We start from the raw sequence: 21,993 nt of genomic DNA on the forward strand, positions 1-21,993 counted from the left end.
TGCTTAGAACACCCCTCTGCACATAGTAAGTACTCAGTAAATACCAGTGGTTGATTAATTTATTTGTCAAAATTCTGTTCCTCATTTGAATAATTGGATATTGAATCATAATTTTGTCAAAGGGCTAGTGATTGGAAGAGCACCAGATATAAATAAAATATTGTGAAATGAGATGTTTCTACCTCTCTTTACGACTATAGTACACTGAAGAAGAAGCAGTGTGGCTTAGTGGAAAGAGCACTGTGGGAAAGAGAGCAGGTGAGGGGGTTGTGGTCAGATAGAGGAATTTCAGAATGGGTAAGTGTAGAGATTGAACAGTTACTGAAGATGATAAAAACAAATATGTGCACAAATTGGTGAGTGTGTGAACTGGGGTGAGTGTGGAGGAGAAAGCAGAAGTTGCCTTGTTCCATTTGTTGAAACTTGGGCTTTCCCCCCCACAAGTTCACAAATTAGGCCTCTCTTTTCTGAGAATCCTTAAAATAAGCTCTACTTGAGTCCTTATACAATCTATAGGTGACCTTGGTGAGAACAGCAATCTATTGTACTTATTAAGCATTTACTCTCTTCAGAGCACAGTACTTGGTAGAACACAACAGAGTTGGCAGACCGTTCTCCGCCCACAATGAGTTTACGGTCTAGAGGTGTGCTCATTCGTTCACTCAGTCGTATTTACTGAGTGCTTACTGTGTGCAAAGCATTGTACTAAGTGCTTGGGAGAGTCTAATAAGCACACACATTCCCTATCCACGATGAGCTCACAGAGTCTAGAGGGGGAGACAGGCATTAATATACATAAGTAAATAAATTCCAGATCTATACCTAAGTATCATGGGGTTGGAAGGGGGGATGAATAAAGGGAGCAAGTCAGGGTGAGGCATATGAGAATGGGAGGAGAGGAGAGCTTAGTCAGGGAAGGATTCTTGGAAAAGATGTGCCTTCACTAAGGCTTTGAAGTGAGAGAGAGCACTTGTCTGATAAGGGGAGGGTACTTAATATGCCCCTCCTCATACCTCTGCCCAATCAAGAACTGTGGCCTTCAGAGGAACAGGTGTGTAAAACAGAGTGAAAAGGTAGGCAGGTGTTGGGGATAAAGACTGGAGTCTTCTGTAAAGGAATAGAGAACACCCACCTGTGGTAGCCATCAGATTGTTCCTGCTGAGCTCTAGAGCACAGGACCTCTCTAAAAAGCAGCAGTGGAATGTTCCAGAGGGCATTTTCCCAGTATCTTGTTGGGCAGGATACTGCAAACATTGATATGGGAAGAAGAAAGGAGGCTGCAGCTCTGTCTCTGTCCTGCCCTTCCTCACCAGCAGTGTCATCAGGATCAGTGGTTTGTGAGAACTTTGCTGCCTTCAGAAACACTTCAGGTTGGTGATAGTTCATCAGGTGAACTGTTGGGGGTGGGTGGGTGGGTGGGGGGGGGGGCGGTGCCGTGTTCCTGAATACTGACAACTAACATGAAATACCAGGGAGGTGTGGGGAGGTTTGAGGACTGGAAATTCTTTGGGAAACTCATTTTGGTCAAAAATCCTGCCCGAAACACAGGAAGAGACTCTTGCTTAAGGTGGTGTGATCTTTAGCAGATTCGTGGCTGGGATGTGTTGCAAGAAAGTGTTCTCCTTGGCTTACCAAAGTTTTGCCTGGTGGCTTGGCGCTGGGGGAATTTCCTGAGATTGCTGAGGAAAAGTTAGTCCCCAAGATGGGAATGTGAATGAGGAGAGATTTTGGTCTTTATTTTTACCCATGAGTAGAGGTAGTTTTCAATATTGTTGTGCTCAGGGAGGATGGTCTGGCTTTACTTTTTTTGCTGTTTTTTAGGCCCTTGCCTAGTGGGGAATTTTTTTCTTCTTCTGAAAAATGCAAGCCCAGCAGACACAGTTTCTGAAAACACAAAAGACTTAAACCAAAATGAGATCAAAGGAATTCAGAAAGGTTAATCTGGCAGAAAATCACCCTCACCCAATTCTCATATAGCTCCAGTTATACCCCAAAGGATGTCTGTCTCCCCCGATTAGACTGTAAGCCCATCAAAGGGCAGGGACTGTCTCTATCTGTTACCGATTGGTACATTCCAAGCGCTTAGTACAGTGCTCTGCACATAGTAAGTGCTCAATAAATACTATTGAATGAATGAATGAATGTTTGACCGAATTGCTACTGTTGATGAGAACTGTCTCTGGTCTTAGAGATATGGTGGGTGGGGAAAACACATCTTTATCTTTCCATTAGACAGTGAATTGATTTTGTTCTGTGTTTTGGTTTTCTAAATGGTCTAAAGTTAGAACTGCATTCAATTGACAAATGGCTTTTGCAACAGAAAACTAATGATAACATATGAATCTACTTAAGCAAGGGTTACTTCTGCTCATATATCTGCCACGGCTGTTTTTGCTCCCTTTTCCACCTTGACTTTGATTATTAAGAATGTTTTGCTGACTCAGAATGCTGAAAAGTCTAAATGATTTATGGGTGCTGTGACTGGTCATGACACCCAAAATATTTTCCTGAGAGTTTCTCACTGCCTTCGTCTCTAAAGATCTTCAAAATCTGGCAAGAACATATGACCCATTTTAGATGATGACCTTTTCATACGGAATCAGATGAAGGATAAGAAAGTCTCCACTGCAGGCCACAACGCATAACGTCCAGTCAAGGCTGTCTTTCCATGATCAATGCTCTTTTTGACATTGAATATCCTTTCCAGGAATCTCCCGTCAGCGCAGCGTTTCCTAACTCCAACCAGTAAGTTTCTCTCATTAAAAACACTAGTTAGAAACAGGAAATCATGACTTTGCAATCCGAGTTTCTGATATTTCACAGACTTCAATCCATAATTACTGGTAACTTGAGCGTTTCTGGCTAGTGTGTATTGTCAGGAAAGCTATATATTTTTTTCCCAAGTTGTCAAACAATCAGAACTTCTAAGAGGCAACAGCACTTCCTTTGTCTTCAGAAAGTATTGCTCTTGGATCATGTGCTATGGATGATTCAGTCTCCTTAGTATAAAGAAAAGATAAATGGTCTTGGTCTTTCTCTAACAATAAAAACTCAAATCAGTATCTTAGTCACCTCCAATTTCACTTCAGAATTTCCAAATGTAAGTTGAATTGCTGTATTTGTGACTTTGTGGATTATTCTATATTATGAATTGAACAGAGCATTGACAGCACGGTCCTAATTTTGAATTTGCTGATTCTTTTCTCTGCAGGTGATTAAGTGACGATTTTTCTCGATAATCTGTTTCTCCTTGAATCGCTGATTTAGCCTCTGTTTTGTTTCAGTACGAATGGTACAGTGTCCCATAGTTCCAGATGTTTGCATTTTCAACTTTTATAGGAACCGCTACTACCTGATGGAAAAAGTAATTTTAATGCACTTTGCTTTTTCTGTGAAAGTACAAAATAGTAACCCGGCCTAGCATGTTCCTGCTGATATCCTCCATCTCACCCACTTCAGATAATGGATTTTCATTTCTTAGGGAACTACAGGTCCCTTTGTAGATAAACTGAATGGGCACATCCATTATAACTCTTGGGCTTTTTTTTGTTTTGTTTTTTCCAAAAGTACTATTTCTGCTTTCAATTGAGAATGCCAGATGGTACCAGTTGGATCACCATTTCCTTTAGCAAAAGCTTTTGGAAATATTCTCCTGACAAAGCAGAATGGGGGAAAAAAAATAACTTCCAGTGAAGATTGTCCTGCCAAACTGGTACCAGGTTCCTCTGTACAAGCTGGCCTACTATCAAGATCCCCGAACGCCCCCCAAACACAAAGTTGTTCCAAATTCCCTGCTTCCTTCTCTTTGAGGCACTTACTTAGTCACCTATCCATATATTAACCACTGTGCCTTGTTTCTGTACTAGATAGAAACAGCGTGGCTTAGTGGAAAGAGCCTGGGCTTGGGAGTCAGGGAACGTGGGTTCTAATCCTGGCTCTGCCACTTGTCTGCTGTGACCTTGGGCAAATCACTTAACTTCTCTGGGCCTGTAACTTCATCTGTAATCTGTAAAAGGGGGATTAAGACTGTGAGCCCCATGTGGGACAACCTGATTACCTTGTATCTACCCCTGTGCTTAGCACATAAGCATTTAAATACTATTATTATCATTATTATTATTATAAGGAACTCACACGTATTTCAAGGGTTAGGTCATAGGGATGGGAGCAGGGTCAATGCATGTGGCAGACTTAAGAAATAAGAGTCAGAGTCTTGGGAGAGAAGCAGATGACCAGAAGTTTAGACAGATATTGGACAGGCAAACTTGCCTAAAGAGATGGGATAGTGAAGAGGGAGGAAGATGGAAAAGGCAGTCACCAAGAGAAGAGAATTGGTGGGTCCTCCACAAAATGAGTGTAAATATCTTTACGCTTGGGTACTTCCCTTACCTGTAATTTAGCGTCTTGTCTCTGATGCTAGACCCTAAGTTCCTTGAGGACAGGAATCATATCTACTTCTTCTAGAGTCCTCTCCCAAGGTCTTAGTTCAGTGTTATGCACAGTGTAAGCTCTCAAAAAGAAGAATTGGTTGATGCTGCTACAACCAACCAGCTCTCCCATGGAGCTCAAGGCTTCTGGGGGAGCCAGATCGTGCCAATCAATTGTATTTGAATGCTTACTGTGTGAAGAGCATTCATTCATTCAATCGTATTGGAGACTTACTGTGTGCAGAGCACTGTACTAAGTGCTTGGGAAAGTACAACACAACAATAAGCAGTGGCATTCCCTGCCCACAAGTTTATAGTCTATAGATAGACATCAGTACAAATAAATGAAATGACAAGTATGTACATAAGTGCTGTGGGGCTGGGAGGCAGGAAGAACAAAGGGAACAAGTCAGGGCGACACAGTGGGAGATGAGGAAAAGGGGGGCTTAATCTGGGAAGGCCTCTTGGAGGAGATGTGCTTTCAATAAGGCTTTGAAGCGGGGGTGAGTAATTGTCTCTTGCATTTGAGGCGGATGGGCATTCCAGGCCAGCTCATCTGTAAAATGGGAATTAGACAGTGAGTCCCCCATGGAAATATCTGATTATCTTGCATCTACCCCAGCACTTAGAACAGTGCTTGGCACATAGTAAGTGCTTAACAAATACCATTATTATTCATTATTACTAAGAAAAGGAAAAAGGGGCTTAGTTGGCAACGGTCTCTTGGAGGAGATGTGCCTTCGATAAGGCTTTGAAGAGGGAGAGAGTAAATATTTGCCAGATAGGAAGAAGGATGGTGTTCCAGGCCAGAGGCAGGACACGAACAAGAGGTCAGTGGCAAGATAGAAGAGACTGACATACAGTGAGTCGGTTGGTATTATAGGACCAAAGTGTGCAGGCTAGGTATAGATCTTTCTCCCTCTCTCCAGTCTCGCATCTCCTCCTGCCTTCAAGACATCTCTAAATGGATGTCCCCCTGTCACCTCAAACGCAACATATCCAAAACAGCTCCTGATCTTCCCACCCAAACCCTGTCCTCCCCCGACTTTCCCATCACCGTATACGACACCACCCTCCTTCCTGTCTCACAAGCCCATATCCTTGGTGTTATCCCTGACTCCTCTCTGTCATTCAACCCACATCTTCAATCCCTCACTAAATCCTGTTGGTCCCACCTTCACAACATCACTAAAATCCACCCTTTCCTCTCCATCCAAACTGCTACCATGTTAATACAATCACTCATCCTGTCCTTCTGGATTATTGCATCATCCTCCTGAACGACCTTCCAGCCTTCTGTCTCCCTACTCCAGTCCATATTTCACTCTGCTGCCCTGAGTATTTTTTCTACAAAAACGTTCAGGACAAGTCACCGTGCTCCTCAAAAAAAACTCCAGTGGTTGCCCATCCACCTCTGGTTTCAAACAAAACTCCTCACCATTGGGTTTAAAGCACCTTGCCCCCTCCTACCTCACCTCGCTTCTCTCCTTCTACAGCCCAGCCCACACACTTCACTCTAGTGCTAACCTTCTCACCGTGCCTCGATCTCACCGTTAACCCCTAGCCCACGCCCTGCCTCTGGCCTGGAATGCCCTCCCTCCTCAAATCCAACAGATGATTACTCTCCCCCCACTTTCAAAGCCTTATTTAAGGCACATCTCCAAGAGGTCTTTCCAGACTAAGCCCCATTTTCATCATCTCCCACTCCCTTCTACATCTCCCTAACTTGCTCCCTTTGCTCTATCTCTCCCCCAGAAGGATTTGAGATTTTTCTCTAAATAAAGCATCTGCACAGCACATATGTACATATCTGTAATTTTATTTGTGTGTTGATATTCTCTCTCCACTTCTAGACTATAGGCTCATTGTAAGCAATGAATGCGACTTTGTTGTTGTACTCTTCCAAATGCTTAGTACAGTACTCTGCACATAGTGTCAATAAATATGATTGAATGAATAGGAGAGTAGCAAAGTGAGGAAGGAGGGCTTCAGGTGATTGAATTCTTTAAAGACGATGGTAAGGAGTTTCTGTTTGTTGCAGACACAGAGTGAACGTTTTTGGAGGAAAATGATCCAGACAGCAGAGTCGAGTATGGACTAGAGTGGGGAGAGGCAGGAAGTTCAGCGAGAAGGCTGACAAGGTAATCAAGATGAGATAGGATAAGCGCTAGGATTAACATGGTAGTTTGGAGGGGAAAGGGTGGATTTTAGCTATGTTGTGAAGGTTGAATCAACAAGACTTAGTAATAGATTGAATTTATGGATTGAATGAGAGAGAGTAGTCAGAGAATGCCAAGATTATAGGCTTGTGAGGCAGGAAGGATGGTGGTGCAGTTAACAGTGATGGGAAGGATGGGATTTGGATGGGAAGATTGTTGCCGACTTGTTCATCCCAAGCGCTTAGTACAGTGCTCTGCACATAGTAAGCGCTCAATAAATACTATTGAATGAATGAATGAAAAGATGAGGAGTTCTGTTTTTAACGTGTTTGAGGTGACAGCGGGACATCCAACTAGAGACTTCTAGAAGGCAGGAGGAAATGTGAGACTGCAGAGGGAGATGTAGATTTGGGAATCACCTGCAAAGAGGTGGTAGTTGAAGCCAGGTGAGCAAATGACTTGTCCAAGGGAATGGGTGCAGATGGAGAATAGAAGGGGAGCCCAAATCGAACCTCGAGGGACACCCACAGGTAGGAGGTGGGAGGCAGAGGCGGAGCCCATAAAAAAGAGACAGAGATGGAGCGGCCAGAGAGAGAATACGAGAACTAGGAGATGAGTGTCAGTGAGGCTGAGGTTGGATAATGTTTGCGGGAGAGGGGGACGGTCAACAATGTCAAAGGCAGAATCCGAAGAGGATCAGGATGGAGTAGAGGCCTTCAGATTTGACAGGATGGAAGGAGGAAGATGGTGTGATAACTGGAGAGAGTCGTGGGTCAAGGGAGAAGTTTTTTTTTTTTTTAAGTGGGGGGAGACTGGGCAAGTTTGAAAGCAGTAGGGAGGAAATGTGTAGGAGAGAAGGCACGTGAGGAGGGGTTGTGTCAGAGGGATTTCAGAGTTGGTGAGGGTAGAGATTGTGCAGTGGCCAGAGATGATGAGATTGGTGGTTGGCGTCTTGAATGCCAAATTTCTTGGGCTGCTGTTCTGCTTCTGGTCTTTCAAGTGGCAAAAGCTCCGTGTGCAGTGGTGAAAATCACCAAGCTGTTGCTGTGCTTCCCCTGCTGATATTGACAGTCACCACAAGGGCTCAGTCTTGAGATCTTTCTCTAAATAAAGCATCTGCACAGCACTCAAAGTCCGGCTGCAACAAGCCTCATTTGTACCCCTACCACTGCAGTATCTCCTTTAAAATTCTACCCACTGCGTAGCAAAGAAAATCTTCCCTAATCTAAAGAGTTTATCAGTATCCTCATCTATATGCAAACACACTGTTGTTTAGACCTATTTCTAGAGCCTGTGCATTTGGATCTAAACTTTAAGCACTTGATATTCACCCTGCGGAACTTCCATATATGTCCTTATACCTTGCTGTTTCCCCTATATGTGGTTTATTTTATTGTCTGCCTCCATAAGCCCCTTGTGGGTAGGGATCGGGTCTACCAGATGCATTATATTGTATGCTCCCGAGCTCTTAGTACAGTGCTCTGAACAGAGTAAGTGCTCAATAAAATCATTGATTGCTTGTATACATAGGAAACACCCTGTTAGTTCATACCAATAGTCGCCCCTGCCCAGCATCTTTTGTTTGATAGTAATTATGGCATCCGTTTAGTGTTTATTATGCATCAAGCCTTGTTCTAAACAGCTATTTTAGTCTACTTAGCCTGTGAAGCCTGTGAACCCCATGAGGGACAAGGACCTGATGATTAACTTGTATCTACCTCAATGTTTTGACACCTAGTAAGATTTTAACAAGTAGCCCTGGGGTAAATACAAATTAATCAGGTCAGTCACCATCCTTGTCCCAGTTGGGGTTCACATTCTAAAGAGAAAGGTAATGTTAACAATTTTTTCTTGAGGACCAGTTCTCCTCCCCGTTGTCCATTCTCATGTTTAGGGAAGAGGTCCCTCTAATTCCCATAATGGATCAAATTGGATCTATTATCCCTGCATTTATTTTATCCTGTGGGAAGTTTAAAGATCCTGGCCCAGAGGGGAGGTGTGGGTTAGCATGTGTTTTGTGGATGATTCTCACACAGGGAGGGTCTCTGCTAGGTCAGAAATGTCACAGTCCACTCGTATCCATCCAGGTGCTACATTTTCACCTTGCAAAACACCTCTACAAAACACCTCACACTGATCCTGGTATAAAATCACAATGAATAAGGAGGAATGTTTCTTCAATACACAGCCACGTCATCCAAGGTTGATTTTTGATCTGAGTTACAATTGGAGCAATTGCCTCTGTTCTTCCCTTGTTGGATCTGGGATCAATCAAGGAGTTTCTGTCGGATGAAGAGCACTCTCCTACCCTTTATGTTCCTATGTTCCCCACCCAAATACTTGCATATTAATTCACATACATATCCCCTTTTCCTTCTTCCTCCTACCTGTGATTTATTTTAGTGTCTCCCTACTAGACTGTCAATTCTTGGAGGTCAGGGATCAGGACCGTTAATTCTATTGTACTCCCCGGACTGTTTAATATGCAGTGGGTGTTCAGTAAATACTAAATGATTCAGTAGACCCCAGTCATCTCTTTTGGAGGAAACAATAGAGAAAGGCTTTACATAGAGGATTTTACCATTTAGAATTTCAGTCCCAGAATTTGGAGAAGCACATTGGCTTAATGGAAAGATCTTGGGCCTGGGAGTCAGGAGTCCTGCATTCTAATCCAGACTGAGCCACCGTAAACTCAGGGATCTCGTCTATCAACTCCAGTACAATGTAGTTAGTACAGGGCTATGCGCATAGTAAACGTGCCATAAAAACAAAAAACCACTCCCTTTTCTATGAAGCATCCCTGCTTTATAATCACCACCTTAGGTGCTCCCTTAAAACAATGATTTTTTACAGCCACTCTTAACACTTTTACATATATCAATTTACAGGGTATCTTTATTAAGGCTATACATTCCCTTATCATCCCAAGATGCATATTCATTATTTCTTCTCCTGTCTTCATTAGATTGTAAGTTTTTTGAGGTCAGGGGCAGTTTTTCCTTCCAACGCATTCTCTCCAGTGGTTCACACAGTCCTCAAAATGAACAGACTGGAAATGAGGGTATATTTGAAACCTCTCGTCCCAAGTGGTCTACTGAGCTCTGCTCTGTGTTCTTGGTACTGACCATCTAAGTTATACAACGTAAATATGAACAGATATGTTATAGGATGACCACGCCCAGTTCCACTTGTGTCTTTATAAAATGAAGGCCCGGCAAACTCAGTGCTTCGGGAACCTGAGACAGGACACCTTCCCCTGGTAATAAGCATTTTCTTTGAAAGGGAACTTGACTCTCTGTGGGTGATTTGGCCTTGATTTTGAAAAATATTTGAAGAAACCCATCATTGTGGGGAATCTTCTAGCTCCCAGGAAGGAATATTCATTCATTCACTAGTATTTATTGAGTGTTTACTATGTGCAGAGCACTGTACTAAGCGCTTGGAATGTACAATTCGGCAACAGATAGAGATGATCCCTGCCCAATGACGGGCTCACAGTCTAATTGGGGGAGACAGATGGACAAAAACAAGACAACATAATCACATTAAATAGAATCAAGGGGATGTACACCTCATTAAAAAAATAAATAGGGTAATAAAAATATATACAAATGAGCACAGTGCTGAAGGTAGGGGAAGAGAGAGGGGGAGGAGCAGAGGGAAAGGGGGCTTAGCTGAGGGGAGGTGAAGGGGGATGAGGTGCCTGTTGAGGCTGTGAGGTTCAACCCCATTGTAAACCCGGGGAATTAAGATCTTAGTAGCTAGTAGCAAGGGCCATGCAGTAGTCGCAAGTCACTTCACTTCTCTGTGCTTCAGTTCTCTCATCTGAAAAATGGGGATTTAGCCCCAAGCGGCTCAGGGACTCTGTCAAACCTGATTGGCTTGTCTTCACCCCACAGCTTGGTACAGTGTATGGTGCTTAGTAAGAGCTTGGCAAATACCTCTATTAGTAGTAGTAGTAGTAGTAGTAATATTAGTTGATGGTCCTGGTCCAGAGGAGTTCAGTTTTTCCCCCAAAAAAATTCCTAGAAAGACTCTTCTCTCTTGGTCCTCGAGGGCCTGAAAGAGTTAAAGTCTTGAACTCTTTATGGGCAGAGAATATGTCTGTCTGCCGTTTTGTACTCTCCCAAGAGCTTGGTAGAGTGCTTTGCAGAAGGCAAGTGCTCAGTAAATAAGACTGAGTCTGCCCTGCAGATCAGTATCTGTGAATTGCAAGACATTCTGTAGCTTGGAGCTCTCATTTTCCATAAATCTTACATTTGCAGGTCTACTTGAAAATGCTGATCATTATGGACTTACATTTCCTCCTGTAGATGAATAGCTCAGTCTCCTGCTACTGCCTGGTCTCTCTTTTCTTTCTGCTTTTCATGAGCAAAATTACTTCAGCTTCCCGACTCTTCATCCTCCAAGAGACCTTTCAAAATTGGGATTCAACACCTCTCCCATTTCCCATTTTCTGTTAGGCAGCCATTAATAAACATAGCATGTCTCGATATCCCTTTTTCAGCATTTTATAGTCTTTATTTTTGCTATTGCCCCAGTTAATAGAGGCTGTTCTTATTATCAAAATCCTATTAGTAGTGGCATTTCACAAATCCAAATAACATTCAAGACAGAAATTTTGCATAATTTCCTGACTATTAACATTCTCTATTGTCCACGATTCATTGTTGACGAGTTCCATCTTGAACACTTCATTTTGGACTTCTCACATTCCTCCGGATTTATTTTATTTACTTTGCAGAAATGTCAATTTGCCTGGGGTTTTTGCATCTGCATTACCCAACTGGGTCAAATTCTTCCTAAATCATTCAAGGAGAGCAACCACTCTTTCACAACTTCAAATGAGCTATCCACAAAGTTGCTTTAGTGGGATTTTCCTTTGTTTTATGGTGACTGCCCTTAGCCACACTCTGATTTCAGTTTTGTGCATCCTCAAATCAACTCATACATTTTCATGCAGAGGCTCTTGTCATCTCTAGAAGCGCATGGCAGCCTACCACAGCATGACTAAATCATCTTCAAAAGTCAAATTGGAACCTAACTCCTGGAGCTTTAGGTGGCTAAGTTATTCACCGGAGAGACACTATCATTGGACATGGGCTTTCTGCCGGAGCATACGATTGTGGAATTAGTCATCTTTATTTGCCAAATAAGTACAATTGAGTGATGGGTATTCTTTAGCAGAGACTCTGCATGGTCAAGTAAACATGGTAACTTTGTTTATGCCATCTATCCACATGTCACTGATCCTTAATATTTATTCAAAGATGCTTCTACTGACAATGGACTCTCATCCATGGATGGAGTGTGGCTGAACAACTCCCTGAGACTGTCACTCCGTTTTACATTGTGTACATGTAATAATGATGTTTTTCATTAATGATTATGCCCTGATGCATTTTCCCCTTATATGACCCGCCAATATTTCTTTTTTTTTTTAATCTGCCTCTTGGTCTCCTGGTCCTCCCAAAAATCTGTGCTTGAGACAAACTTCTCCTCCTGATTGCTGCTCATTAAGCTGTGACAATTGTTTGTTCCTAAGCTAAATTGTGTGAGACTGAATAATATCTGTAGTAAAATCATTTTAAAATTGTTCTATAGGCTAAATTCAAGTTTATGGGGCTCCTTTGTCAACCGGCTTCCATTTTCCAGGGGGGTACAGTTCCCATAAAAGGTTGTGTAGCTGATTCCTTGAAATTGTTTTTAGTGGGTTTTTTGGATAAAAAAATCCTGCGCATGGGTGGTTGCTGTGAGGGAATGATTCTCCTTCACTTCTTGACCACTTACTCACTGGGACTGTACAACTATTCTCTAAAAAATTCTGGAGGTGATGAGGCCAGGACCCGGCCACTGTCTCAGTCAATGGTATTTCCTAAGTACTAACTCTGTGCAAATCACTTACGAAGAGTTAGAGAGAGTAAAATAGACTTGGTATGGGATGGAGTGATAGACTTGTCTGCAGGAGACTTCATCACCACTAATTAAAATCTATTCATGGACTTGGCTCTTTTTTCATTTTGTTCTGCAGCTCCTGCTTATCTGAGGTTTGACACCAGTAAAATTGACAGCTCTTGAAAAGCAAGGTTGATTCTATTTGACTTGGTTTGAAGAGTACATTGATTTAGACTGTAAGCCCATCATTAGGCAGGGATTGTCTCTATCTGTTGCCAAATTGTATATTCCAAGCACTTAGTACAGTGCTCTGCACATAGTAAGCACTCAATAAATACTATTGAATGAATTGCCCATGCATTGGAAGGGATCAGTCACTAATCGTTACCATCATGCTAAGCACTGAAGTAGATACAATCAATCAATTGTATTGAATGCATGTTGTGGAGAGAGGCTGTGCAAGATATTCAGGTTAGATTTAGTAACCTACTTATGTGGTACTGGCAGATACTGGTCCAATCTTCAGCTCATCTGATGCCCGGTAATCAACATTTAAATGTCAGACTCAGTTTAGGAAAAGAAAGAGGCATAGAGAAGCTTGGCATAGCCTAGTAGAAAGAGCCAAGGCCTGGAAGTGAGATGATTGGGGTTCTAATCCCGGCTCTGCCAAACGTCAGCTGTGCGACATTGAGCATGTCACTTAACTTCTCTGTGAATCAGTTCTCTTATCTGTAAAATAGGGATTAATAGGGATTACCCCCCCGGATCTAGACTACGAGCCCCACTGTGGGATAGGGACTGTGTCCAACCTGATAACCTTCTATCTACTCCAGGGCTTAGAACAGTGATGGAGTAAGCGTTTAACAAATATTGTCTTTATTGACAACCTGAGTGTTTAGTACACTGCTCTGCACACAGTAAGCACTCAATAAATGTGATTGAATGAATGACTATTAATAGCAGGGCTTTTTTTTTTCCCTGTAGGATTGCACAGGATGAGTTTCCAAATGTTTCCATAACAAAATGTTGAGCGGGTGTATCCAGCCCTGGGAAAATGAAGGGTATTTGGAAATATAATGAGATGTGATCTCTTTGATGTCTTTAATCACTGTTACAGATGGTAGAAGGTACTTCCCTACTCCTCCTTTTAGCAATCCACCATGGACTTCCTGCCTTACATCGCTGAAGTGGGTGGTGAGCATTTTGGATAAGTTTTAATAAATCGGCAATTACGTAAGAATGAGTGCAGGAAAGCCAGCATGCAGGAACTCTGAGAAAGTTGAGTGGAAGAATAAGGACTTGGGCCACCCCCAAACACGCAGGCTTCAGGCTTTAATTTGAGAAGCAGCATCGCTTAGTGGAAAGAACACGGGTTTGGGAGTCAGAGGTCGTGGGTTCTAATCCCTACTCTGCTACTTGTCTACTTGGGTCAAGTCACTTAACTTCTCGGTGCCTCAGTTACCTCATTTGTAAAATGGTGATGAAGACTGTGAGCCCCACGTGGGACAAACTGATTACCTTTTATCTACCCAGCGCTTAGAGCAGTGCTTGGCACATTTTAAGCACTTAACAAATACCAACATTATTATTATTATTATTTAATTTATGCTGGGCTGAGATCTGTATAATCCCCACTTCCCCTTGGCTGAGCTCAGGGTCAACTAAGGTGTGTGCCTACCCTGGGAACATTGGATGAAATCTAATGTTTTTTCCGGCACAACCTACGTGCAGTTTTGGAAGTCGAGTAGCTCCCGCTTCATATTTACTCAGTGTCTCCCTAACCTGATCCTTGGGCTTCTCAGTTGGGAAGGAATCGTATCTACTAAGGAATCCTGCCTCTGCTACTTCTCTGCTGTGTGACTTTGGGCAAGTCACTTAACTCCTCTATACTTCAGTCACCTCATCTGTAAAATGGGGCTTAAGACTATGAGTTCCATGAGGGACAACCCAATTACCTTGTATCTACCCCAGCACTTAGAACAGTGCTTGGCACAAAGTTAGTGCTTAACAAATACCATCATTATTATTATTATTATTTACTAAATATTGATGTCTTCCAGTTAGTGCTCAGTAGTGTTAGTTGAGGGGTTGTTTTTTTTTTTGTTACAGCAAGAAGATTTGACTGTAGGAAACCTGAATCTTAACACCAGTACATATCTCCAGATCCATACGATCTCCACCACTTGTGCAGAACAAATAAGAACTCACCTTTCAAGGTCTTAAAGCAAAATGCTTTCAGAGACAGGAAGGAGAGGCGGTGGAACTTTTGTCTGTGCTTGAAATTGTGGTTCAAGGGAAGAATTACAGGAGAGCTGAAAACACTAGCCAGCATCTTCTCAGCATAGCAGAGCCTCTTGCCGGTTCTGTGGTTAACCCAGGAGATGAGATTCACTTTAGGCGCTCACTGAAACGGTGGGAAAATTCTAAATGAAATCAATGGGAGCTTTGATTCCAGGAGCCCAGAATAGTCTTTGGAGATGGTTGAACTCATCTCGAACTATCTCTCTCCTAATAGATTACAGACCTTTACTAATTAAGGCATGTTTGTGAAATTCATTTCCTTATTAACATCATCCCATTATCTCAACTAATTTTAGTGAAAGAGTAAGAGTCTATGTTTGGGTTCATCATCAGAAATTAGAGACATTACGATAAATGACTAAGAGGAGACACAAAGTAAGCCTATGAATAAAAGAAGTGTGTGTTTTTCAAGAACGTAGGAGGACACGGGGTTTCGATCTGAGGTAAAGAATCAGGAGTCACATTCGCAAGTACATTGACTGGTGTCTTTGAGTAAGTCACTGTGTGTTCCGGGCTGTGGAATGAGAAGGCGGCCTCCTACCTCATTTGGCAGAATGGCCGCTGGCATGTTAAATTGCTGCTTATGAAGCACACCTTTATGTGTAAAGTGATGTGTATCAGCTGAAAATGCTGGGTTTGAAGTTTTTAAAATTGTTCATCTTCCCAAAATTACTAAGAAAGTCATTTGGCCATTTTACCCTAAGTGCAAAAGCAGTTTAAAATGTGCTAGAGCAAGTTTATACGTGGTTTAACACTTCAGGTTTTCCACTGAAATAAGGAAGTTTGCTTTTAGGATCAGGCTATGTTCAACAAGAATATTCATTCAGTCACATTTATTGAGTGCTTACTGTGTGCGGAGCACTGTACTAAGCACTTGGAAAGTACAATTCAGCAACAGAGACAATCCCTACCCAACAAAGGGCTCACAGTTTAGAAGGGGGAGACAGACAACAAAACAAAACAGATACAGTGCTGATGTAGCAGTATCTGTTTAGGTCAATAACACAAACCTTTGGAAAAGCAGTGAGACTTGTAACACCAGAGCTACTGTGAATTCCTACAAAAAGAGGTAGAGACAGATAAGTTTGTTATTTGGGGGTTGGGTGGGGAGGGTGGCTTCTTTACTGCCTTGCATTTTTTTTAATTTTTTTAAATTAAATTTAAAATGGAATTTTTTTAATGCCAGATGGAAAGCAGGAGAGGAGTTATGCTTGGGGAGTGAGAGAGGTACTTGAAAAAGGTGAACAAAGGAAGAATGAGAAAGTTTTAGAATGAAATTGAATCAGCACATCTTACTTCATTGACTTTCTCAGCACCGTGGACAAGGGCAAAAAGATAGTTCCCTTCCGATTTCTTCCCACCACTGAATTTCTCACTTTGGATGTGGAAAATCTGGAGTTCAAGTTAGCAACCCAACTGGAGAGTCATAGCAGTAACAGAATGTAGAAATATGTTTTGCCCTCAGGATCCTCACCTCTGAAATCCTTCAGTGCTGTCCTGTTTGCCACCTACATTATTAGCTAGGTCTATATCTTACATTAGTAGATACTCAAACATTAATGACCATGTTATTGATGCCAAGAGAAATTTTCAAGTCCCTTGGCTTCCTTTTCCATCAGTGCACTTGATGACTCTTTATGGTTCAAGACATAGATCTGAGAGACGATTTTGTTTTAAGGAAAAATAATTATCTCATGACACAAACATGCACAGAGCAAATCTAAACCTAGATGTCCAACCAGCTTTGAAAGAAAATTGCCATGCAAAGAGAGGGAATTCCTTTTACTCATGAACCATTCTTTGGGTTACCTGTGACACTACTATGCAAGAATCAGAAGGCTACTTTCATATCTTTGTCCCTTTCGTGTCCAGGTTCCATGAATCTCATTACAACACAGAGAGTGGAGGCCTCTATATCCAAATTTAGAGAGTTCTAAGATCAGACAGTCAGACTTTTCCCTGTTAGAAGTATTTGCTGATTGAGCAGAGCTAAGCTCAGTCCAGCTGGGGACATGGTGGCTCCCTCCCACTGGTATAAGTCTCTGATCAGTTTATCTCCTTTCAGTTGGATATTATAGCCTGCCTACACATGGAGAGAATCTCTGTGGATAATTGAAGACTGTCTCCAACTGTCTTAAGGAGATGGCTGCTCCAGCTGGATGAAGGAAAATGAGTAATCCGTACCTCCTTCAGTTTAAAATGAAGCAGTTGAAAGGACTTTCAACTTGAGGCGATTGCTTGTTGAGTATTGAGCCTGTTGATGGAATTAGTTCATTTCTTTTATAATGAATTGAGATTTAGTCAAGTCGACTTTAACGTTTTTGTAGCCCACATAGCTTGATCTTATAGCCTTCTGGATTGTCATTGGCCATCTATTTTTTCTAACATTAGCATTCATTGACCTCCCACTTGGTGCAGAACACTGTACTAGGTATTTAGGAAGAATGGGAACTGTGTCCGATCTGATTATTTTGTATCTACCTCAATACTAAGTAACTTAGCACATAGTTAGCACTTTATCACTACAGTGCTTGGCACATAGGAAGTGCTTAAATGGCATCATCATTATTATTATTACAGTAGTTGCTACTAAAATATAACAGGGAGAATAACAGGGTCAAAGTAGAATGTACAGATGGACAAACAGGTATGAGTACTAAGGAGGGTGTAAATAAATTCACAAGTGCCAAGCAAACACTTTGTGAAGAGAAAATAATTGGTACCTTTTGTTTCCTCCTTTATTGTATGGGTCAGAGACATCATAAGTAGCACAGTGTAGTGGATGGAGCATGGGCCTGGGATTCCGAAGGTCATGGGTTCTAATCCCAGCTCCACCACTTATCTGCTGTGTGGCCTTGGGCAAGTCACTTCACTTCTCTGTGCCTCAGTTACCTCATCTGTAAAATGGAGCTTGAGACTGTGAGCCCCATATGGGACAGGAACTGGGTCCGACTTGATTACCTTGTATCTATCCCAACACTTAGAATAGTGTTTGGTACATAGTAAGTGCTTAAATATCATTTTTAAAAAGTCCTCTGCACTCAGTAAATATTGATCCCAGTGAGGGGAAAGCATACTTTAATCATTCTTTAGGAACTGTTGATTGAAAGTTAACGTTCTTTTAAAAAGTGGTTCTGTGGTTCCTAGAATTCCAGCAAAATCAAGGATAGATTACTCCTCTGTCATCTTGAAGATTTGCTACCAAACTGAGAATGATTTCTTTCTCAATGGTCTGACCTTCCATAGAACCATGGCCCTTCTAGACTGTGAGCCCGTTTTGGGGTAGGGATTGTCTTTGTTGCCGAATTGTACTTTCCAAGCGCTTAGTACAGTGCTTTGCACACAGTAAGCGCTCGATAAATACGATTGAGCAAATGAATGAATGGCAGCTGCAATGATCCGTCTTGTGCAAGAGAAGGTGGGTACCTGGTAGAAGTGTGTAATGAGGAAAGCAACTCATTACTTCATCGCTTTGAAATGGAGCAAAATTAAATTTGTGTAATGAGCGTGTTTTTAAAAAGTCTCTGTCCTAAGAAGAACAAAATGGCCAGACCCATGCTAACAAAGAAATGTAGTGAAGTAAGGGGTTTTATATTAGAGGGAAAAAATCAATTCCTGCCTCAAATCTCTGTATATTTCAGGAGAAAGGGGGGAGGGGCTTTAATGTTCCAGATAATTACTTTTCAATTCTCTTTGCTAGTGTAGCCCTAACCAGTAATTTTCAATTCTTAAGGAGCTGCTGTTCAGGGACATGAGAGAGCATTCCCAAGCTACCTTCAAGAAAAAACCCCAATTAACTAGCAACCTACATGTCCTTTTCTTGGTTCTGTCACCATGAAAGCTCAATCCAGTGATTAGTAACTATTTGCTTCAGTGCCATTTTGGAACAGGCATAGTACTGAAGATTTTCCTTCCTTGGATTCAGGGACTAAAGTAACACCAAAGAGGTAACTCTAGAGCCACTTGCCTAGTATTGATTCATAGGTCCAGCTGGAACAGGCCGCAGAGAGCTCACTTAAAGGTGGTGTTAAGGAAGAGTTAAATGATCTCGGTTCCATAACAAGTCCAAGGGTATCGATTTGCCTTGGAATTCATTGTTTTCAAAGAGATAAGGGGAAGTGAGATCAGGGGGACAAAGGAAAATGATTGCAGGTGGCTGTGCCTGACAATCAGTCTCCCAGCTGAATAGAGAAATCTCTTTGCCCCAGTTGAGAACTTCACTTTGCTCGAATTTTGCCAACCCCAGAGCAAAGGAATATATCTCTCTCAAGGTCCTGAGATCAATTATTTTTAACTTAAGCTCATTCCCGCAGCATCTCATGAGTGAGATAAATCCTCGCGGTGAATTTTCACTTCAGCTCATGACTTTAAAATTAGCTCCACAATACGACATTTTTATGCTGTTAGCTGTGACATTATGACAATCACTGGTTTGCTTCCCGAGAAGCGCAGCTCCTCTTTAGATGACAGTATGCCATCCCTCCAAGGTCACAAACCAAACCAATGACAATTCCACTTGTCAAAAACTTTAATCTGGGCCCTGGTTCCAAACATGCATCAGGCTTAAAGAAAAAAAATTACCCACTTTTCTTTGAAGTTTCCTATGGCTGAGTGAATTCTGAAAGCCATTCAACAGGTGCCTGCAGTTAATAAGTAAAGGCAGATGACTGATAAAGATAAAATCCTCAAAATTTTCTACTTCAATAGACATATTTAAATGCCGTGTGATAACATCCATCATTGAATTCACGGCTATATAAAATATTAAATATCTTGTTAATTCAAGCTATTCAGTACCAGAGTCACACATGGATTCCTTCTGGAAATATGCAAATGACTGTTAGACATATTGGTTGCTCTGATATACGCAGCATGGATTTTTCTTTGATGTGCAGTAGGAATTTAGTAATTGAGTCAATTATTTTTACCTCTTTTGGTCTCCTTGCCATAATGCCTGCCTGATAGTATTTCTGTTGAGTTTTTTTAATTGCGGGGGAGATATGGAGGGAAAGGGAGAGAGTCATTTTGGGGAAAAAAAATACTAGGTCAAAACTTCTTAAAAAAATTCACACAATATTAGGTTGCTTTGTTGATGTAAACAATTTCTTCTCCCAGTAAGACACAAAAATGAATTGGATATCTTTTTTCAGTATTAAAATTAATGCTAGAGAAATGATTAAAAATCTGTGATTTGGGCAGCAACTTCTACTTTAGGTACTTAAAGCCATGGGCATTTAACATTTTGGAAGATAGTACTAGTTTGGTTTTGCCTGATAATGACTATAATGGATTCTCTTGTCATAACGAATAAGCCTTTGTCCATTCACAAAGACTTTAGAAACAAGAGCCTGCACAAAAGAATCAGTCTTATTCAGAGCCGCAATAAATGGTGTTTGAGTGCTTACTGTGTGCAGAGCACTGCATTAAGCACTTGGGAGAGTACAGTGTAGCAGAGTTGGTAGACACATTCCCTGCCCACAAGAAGCTTACAGTTTCATGCTCTCTTGTCCCTGTCAGAGATATTCCTATGTCAGAGTACGGCTGATCTATATATAGTAATTCCTCAAATGCATTTACAGTCAACTTAGAAATAATTATGCCTGGTTAATAGTGCATTCATGCAGTAGAATAATTAAGTAATACTTAATATTGGACCAAAATACCAGGCTATTTTTGTTTTTTGAGGGTTTTTTTGGTCTTAATTTCTGTAAGAACAGTGGTAGGATCAGTGGTAAAGCTGTTGGGGGAAGAAGGAAAAAATGCCAGTGGTTTCATCTGCAGGAGACTTGCTTTTTTTTTTTTAACCTGCATCCCTTGGACTGACACAACACTTAACCTACCTTCTCTTCTTAACTTCTAAAACTTTGGGTAAGGGGAGCAATAGGAGAGGGAAATAGAAATTGGAAGACCAAATGCTGATTGATGTTGATGGCTTACCCTTTTCTCCCAATCCCCAATTCTTTTCCCCACACCTCCTGTCCAAAATCCTGACAAGATAGCCGAGAGAGAGGAAAGAGAAAATATTTATGGAATAGTCTTTTCCCCAACCAATCTCTCTGAGAGAAAGAGTGTGTTTTTTAAGGACATTTTATTTTTCTGGTTGAAAATTCTACCTGTGACCTGAAACCACCAGGGGAAAATTTCACCCTTGCCATCAATCTGTACGCAGCCATACAATAGTACAGCCAGTACTCTGAAATACCACTGATCAGTTTAGGCTTAGTCTCCACCTTCCAGTGGTAGCATAGATTCCTGATGAATGGATATTTTGAACTTTTCAACCTCCAGCTATAGTTCCTTTCTATATTGCCACCAGGAATAAGGACATTGTGAAGAAGGACTGGGTAGTTGTCACTGTCCAGACAAGTTGGCAGCAGGATGAGAGGGTCAGCATAGTAGATTCCTAAGCACTTCCAAGAAGCAACTGTCAATCAGGCCAACTCCCAGCCAATCAGAAAGGAAAGAAAATGATGCTGCCTCTTGGTCACAATTGTCTCTGCATAGGATGACATGGAAAGGTACTTAGGGAAGTAAGAGAGACCGTTATTGAGCTGTTAAAATCTTTCAGGGTGTTAAATTTTCCTAAGAAAGCCATGGCCATATAGCCCTGTATGGAGTCTCCAAATGTCAGGCTTATTCTCTCCTTAATAAAGAGATCCAAATGATATCATTTAAGCAAACTTTATTCTTAAAGATTGAGCTTCATCAGTTCTTATTCACAGTGCAAGGCAATTAGAAACAAGTTATCACCGAATAATATGTATGGAGAAGCAGCGTGGCTCAGTGGAAAGAGCATGGGCTTTGGAGTCAGAGGTCATGGGTTCAAATCCCAGCTTGGCCACTTGTCAGCTGTGTGACTGTGGGCAAGTCACTTAACTTCTCTGTGCCTCAGTTACCTCATCTGTAAAATGGGGATTAAGACTATGAGCCCCACATGGAACAACCTGATTCCCGTGTGTGTCTACCCCAGCGCTTGGAACAGTGCTCTGCACATAGAAAGCGCTTAACAAATACCAACATTATTATTATTATTATTATGTAGCTGTATTTTTCACAGCATAAAGAAGGATGAAATTTGATAGTCAAACTTTACCAATTATGATTCGGATTAACTTGGCTAATTTTTCCAGCAAATATTCCAATGGATGAGACTGAGCACAAACCATAAAGATATTTGGAATAAAACATTTAAAGTGCAACTAAAATTACTT

General features: G+C 41.5%; 1 protein-coding gene across 1 annotated transcript in view; it reads left to right on the forward strand.

Moving 5' to 3' along the window:
- Nucleotides 1–1,198: 1,198 nt before the first annotated feature.
- The window catches only part of NPY1R (neuropeptide Y receptor Y1), a 100,262-nt gene continuing 79,467 nt past the window's right edge, over nt 1,199–21,993 (forward strand). Inside the window, exon 1 of the mRNA XM_029076842.2 lies at nt 1,199–1,370. The gene's annotated coding sequence lies outside the window, so the exon portion shown is untranslated. The remainder of the gene's footprint in view (nt 1,371–21,993) is intronic.

This window comes from Ornithorhynchus anatinus, chromosome 12 (assembly GCF_004115215.2).
Source record: "Ornithorhynchus anatinus isolate Pmale09 chromosome 12, mOrnAna1.pri.v4, whole genome shotgun sequence".
Lineage (NCBI taxonomy): Eukaryota > Metazoa > Chordata > Mammalia > Monotremata > Ornithorhynchidae > Ornithorhynchus > Ornithorhynchus anatinus.